Raw genomic sequence first — 6,000 nt, 5'->3', positions numbered from 1 at the left:
AAGATAATACCAAAAATTGAAAAAAATGCAATAACAGAAGTGAACCCTTTTGAAGTGGGAATGACAAGCGTTATTTAGAAATAAAGCACTCAATGGATAATGAGAACCAGGATGCAAGTCAAGGCTACTTACGTAGTCCAAGCGAGTCATTCTAAGTATAAGGGTCTTTTGAAGGTTGACAGGAGTTGGACCTTCCTGTGCCCTTTGGTGGCAACCATAAGACCATTTATTTCTTACCAGAAATTCATCCTCACAAACTTTCCAGAACCTCCTGTAACTGGCTCAGGAAGCAAGTGTTAGTGTTCTAGTCTTAGTTTTTCCTGAGTTATCTTCTACATTGTCTGGAATATTTGCTGAAATCAAATCAGCACAAATTTATGAGGCACCTTCTAATTTCCAAGAATAGTGTAAAGCATCATGGGAATACAACAAGTATAACACAAAATTCAGGGTCCCCAAGTATTTATGCACTGATGGGGGAAGCTCTATAGTCCCCTGGCTTGGAGTGAACTCTAGAGAGTAGCAGTTTCAATCTCAACATGGTATGCCTTGGTAGTCAAATGGAGAGATGTTGGAAAGTTCATTACAATCCATAGGACAGGTATCTTTAGAAATAACGGGTGTTAAGTTGAGTCGTTGTATGTTACTATGGAAAATATAAAGACAAATTCAAGCCCTAGATCAGGAGGCTTACTTTTGTAAAGCTTATGTAGGTAGCAGAGAAGCTTAGACTACCTATAGGCATGCCTAAGAGTTACTTCTGGAGGACCTTTGTTGTTGCTCAGATATGGCCTCAGTTTCTCTAAGCCCAACTCTTCAAGTAAAATCATTGCCCTCCCTGCTAAGTGCAACATGATATCCAGGAGTGAAAGTCTCCCTAGTGATGTGGGAGAGGACTCCCAGAAATGAATCCAGACCTGGCACTGTGGGTTCAACAATTACATCCTGACCAAAAGTGGGGGGGGGGGGGGAGTGTAATTAATAAAGTATTAGTGGCAGAGAGAGTTCAAATAGAGTTGAGAGGCTACTCTAGAGGTTGCTCTTATGCAAGCTTCAGTTAGACCTTGCTACCTATCATAACCTGCCAACCCCCAACCAGGACCATTCCAGCCAATCCTAAAGAACACCTAGGGCAATATATAAGATTCCACAAGGGTTCCATGTACTAGAGTAACTTTCCAGAAACCTACAACCTCCAGATGGGTCCCTGGTCCATATAAATCCAGAAACCTAGCCCACCCTCTGCAGAACATCAGATAGTTCCATCTCCCTACCTCATATTAGTGACAAACCCTTCCAATATGAAAAACTTAGAATCACCATAGACCAAACACCCCTAAAGAGAGGTATGGAAAGATCAAAGGTGATGGTGGAGTTATACAGAGAAGATAGGATTTAACAAATGAATATGAATTCTGAATCATTAAATTGATATCTCTTTTAGTCTCCAGTATTTTAGGGCAGCTAGAAGTAAAAACCTAAAATTGTGAAATTGTAACCCATGTCAAACTTGGAAATATGTTCTACAACTAATTGTGGTGCTGTGCTTTGAAATTTATAGCTTTTTTTATATATGTTATTTTTCACCAAAAATGAAGGAAAAAAAGTAGATTATGATGATAAAAAATATTTAAGCCATCTTGTTTCCTATATTCTGAAGCAGCTAGATGGAAAAATATGTGAGGGTAGGAGGGTAGCCCATGACAAACTCTGGGATCTGTCTGATAACTAGTTGTTGAAGAGTGCTTTGAAAACAATTGCTTTTTTATTTCTTTGCTTTGTAAATATGTTTTACCATACAATGAAAAAGTTTGAAAAAAAAACACAGCACAGAGGCTTGAAAAAAAATCAAGTGGAATAATCAGTTGCATAGTCCTTGATCCATCATTAGTTCACCAGAACCACATGCATTAGAGAAAACTCAGCAGAGTATGGTGTTAGAGAATTGGCATCAAGCACAAGGGTAACACTCATGGTGAAAGTTTTCCTTCCTATAAAAAGGAAAAGCTCAGAAGGCAAGGTCATGGAACAGAAATGGAGGAAGAAGAAAAATGGTGACTCATGGGGAGATGGGATGGTATACCAGAAGGAGGCTTTTTGTCCAAGTTGTCCACTCAGATCACTCAGTAAACAAGTCACTAATCTCTCCGAAGCATTAATATCCCCATTTTCTATCTAGAGAAACAGTGGTTAGTATGTTGTGCAAAGTGCCCAGGGATTGAGCAAGTGAGTGAACAGATAAAACTCTCTTGTGTTGGTCTAAGTTATTGATCCAGCAGATCCAAGTCCAGATATCCTGACTCCTGGTGTAGTTTTCTTCCTTCTGGAAGGTAGTATGCAGTAATGAAAAATGTGATTTCTGAACAGAGATGTTTGCACGGAGAAGAGGAAAGGGGATTAGAGGTGATCATTTGTGTCAGTTTGTTCATTTGTGGAGATAGTCGACAGAACACGAAGGAAATGGCCTTGAGCCTTGTCCTTGCCTTTCCTATACTGGGAACGGACTTCCTCTAGATATTTGCACACCTCATTTGCTGACTGTTTTTAGGTCTCTGCTGAAATGTCACCCCTCAAAAAGGCCTTCCCTGAACATCATGTATGAAATAATTCACCACCACCTCTCTGGTCACTCGGCAACCATGACCCAGCTCTAAATTCATGTGGAGATTTGGTATGAAAAAAGGCAAATGAATCAAATGAACGTATTTATTACCTGTCTCCACCAATAGAAAAGACAAAGACTAATTCAAATCACTACCTTGGGGTGTTTGGATTATTCTTTTATAAAAACCCTTATACAAAATAAAATTAATTAAAAAAGACTAAAGTTTTTCTGCTGCTGAACTGAGCCTATTCTAGCATTTCCTGTTGTAGCTCAATCTCATGTTTTCCTTGATTACTACTTAAATGTTTCCTTACTCTACTAACCCATAGAAATAGCTTTCTCAGAAAAGTTGCCTGTTTACACAAATAGTGTAATCCTCCTTCAGAGATTACATGGATTAAAACAGCTGCTTATTTTCTGTTACCCTGTGAAGCTGAGCTTTATCTGGGCTCTGCAACTAACACACTGCCTCCTTTGGGCTTGCCGGTATCCTAGTGTGAGCATGGTGGGTGACTGGCCTCAGCATTTGGCTGCCCAATGTGCTTTCCTGAATTTGGAAATATTTTCACATGTTAACTAATATAAAAAAGCTCTCTTTTTCTCATCAATGTAAGGCAGTGATGATGAGAAATGTGGGTTTGGGTAAAAAGCACTGAAATGAAAACTGAAAATATGGCCTGTCTCTTCTCAAATCCATGCATGATACTGCACATACCTTTTAACACTGTGGGTCTCATTTATTACTTCACCCTTCTAAAATTTGGTGTTGGATTGGACCAAGAACATACTAATCATTTCTCTTGTCCTGTAACATTTTAATTTGTTGTCATAGAGTAATCACAGAGTAATGAATTAAATTTTTATTAAAAATATTTTTATTGTAAAATAAGAAAACTGCTCCAGAAAACCACACAAAATATATTTACAACTAATTATTTTAAAACAAAGTCTTTTGTAATTGCCCCATTCAGGTCAATAAATATACTTTTCTTTTTTTTTTTTTTTTTTTGTCATGGGCGGCACCAATGAATATACTTTTGTCCGCCATTCCAAGTTCCTCTCCTTACCCCTTCTCAATCAGATACCTCTTCTTTTTCCCAATGTAACCACTATGCTGACCTACATTGTAATCATCTCCATTTGTTTCTTTAAGTTTAATCATGCAAATGTGCATCTCTGGTTACTACAGCTTAGTCTTTCCAGTTTTTTCTGTACTTGATACGTCTTTTAAGTCTCTAATGTATGGGTTTTCCTTAATTCCTTTTCTTTTTCTTATAACTTATCTTTTGGAGAACTGTCCCTTTGGACCTGTAGAGTTTCCCATATTCTGGATTTTGCTAATTACATACTTAAAGGGCTTTCAAACATGTTTTCCCATTTGCTATATTTTCTACAAATTGGCAGCTGGATCCTGGGGCTGCCTACATCTAGGTCCAAGCCTTTTAACCAGACTGGATGGTGGATATTCTTTCAACAGGAGGCACATAAGTCCTAATAGTTTTATTTCATTTTTAATATTATTATATTTAATATTAGTATTAAGCAGTTGTGGCAGCTCAATGCCTAGTTACATTAATTCATTGGGGAACTGTGAAATGGAAATCGGTGATATTCTCTTTTCTTTCTTTCTTTTCTTTCTTTCATTAGCTATAGTACATTTATACAGGGACACTTATCTTCATCTACCATTTGGCTGCCCAGTCATTTTAGGAATATGGGAAAGATAGGATAGTTACATAATTCTTTCCCTTTGTCTTCTAGTTTTTAAGATATGAACTGGTTCCCAAACATCTTCCATTGTGACCAATTATTTCTTTTTCTGTACTTTCATTATGACCTTTGGATTTATCTATAATTGATTTATTTCAATTTATTACAATTAATATTTTACTGAAATTCAAATGGTCTCATCTTGGCTAGTCAGAGCATTTTCCAATTGGTTCCCAAATATTTTATTACACTAGTAGTCTCTTTTTTCACTTAAACAATAAATGTTTATTCGGTACCAAACTATAGTATTTCTAACTTCCTTCATATGCTTCATATGAAGAAGTAATGGATCTTCTAAGACAAATTCCTGGAAGGATCATAAAAAAGGGACTCATTTGAACACCAAATCAAGACCTGTTTAATCTCCCCTTTTAGCTACTGTCATAGAAGATAAGTCTGAACAAAAGAAAAATTCCCATGTACACTTTACAGATTTCCATGTTGATGTATTAGATGCCTATCCAGGTAAAGAACCCATTAAGCGCTGATATAATCTGAATATGTTAACTGAAAACATTTTTTGTTTAGCAAATATTTCTTAAATGGCTTCTTTATGTGCTAGATTTATGCAAGACCCTGGCTTTAGAACTCAAAAACAAAATACAGACCAACGACAGAACATATACTACTTTTACCTTGCTTAGAATCTAGACTACAGATAATCATAGAAATGAGCAGAGGGCACAGATTAGGGAACACTAATTCATCTCAGGGAGAATTTTTATTTCAAAGCTAAAGGACATGTAAGGTTAGCTTAGTAAAGGGGCGGAAAAGAAAAGTGTTCTAAGCAGAGGGAAAAATACATACAAAAGCCCAGAGGCCAGATATAGCAATCTGGTTATCGAAGCTGCAAGGATGTTCAGTACTTGGCAGAGCAAACACTCCCAACTCTCATTGTACAACTGATAAGTTAAAAAAAAAATACTACAGCCCCTTTTTGATCCTTTACTTCCTACCCTAGAGGTTCTAATGTAATTGATCAAGTGGTTGTGCCTATGCGTTCAGTATTTTTGTTTTTAAGAGAAACCACAGATTTACAGAAAAAAATCATGCAGAAAATACAGAATTCCCATATAGTTCTCCATTATTAACATCTTCCATTAATGTGCATGTTTATTTAAATTGATGAGAGAACCACGACTATAGTCCGTTGTTTACATTAGAGATCCCTGTTTGTGTTGTACAGTCCTAAGGTTTTTAAACATATTTATTTTAGTAACATATATACCACCTAAAAATGTCCCCTTTTAACCACATTCAAATGCGTAATTTAGTGCTGCTAATAATGTTCACAATATTGTACTAACATCACCACCATCCATTACCACAACTTTTCCATCACCCCAAACAGAAATTCTGTACCAATTAAGTATCAGTTTTCCATTCCCTATCTCCACTCTGGCTCTTGACAATGTATATTCTATATTTCTGACTCCAAGAATTTGCATATTCTAATTATTTCATGTCAGTAAAATCATACCATAGTTGTCTTTGATAGCATCTTTACTATCTGCTATGACAAGATTTTCTAGTCTCTTGAATATTTCCTAATTTAGAGGTAGGCTCAGCCATTTGTCCAAGAATCCCTAGGGTTTTCTTTTGTTTTAATGGGAAATTATATTTCA

Source organism: Tamandua tetradactyla, chromosome 5 (genome assembly GCF_023851605.1).
Source record: "Tamandua tetradactyla isolate mTamTet1 chromosome 5, mTamTet1.pri, whole genome shotgun sequence".
Lineage (NCBI taxonomy): Eukaryota > Metazoa > Chordata > Mammalia > Pilosa > Myrmecophagidae > Tamandua > Tamandua tetradactyla.
This window is presented reverse-complemented; position numbering follows the sequence as displayed.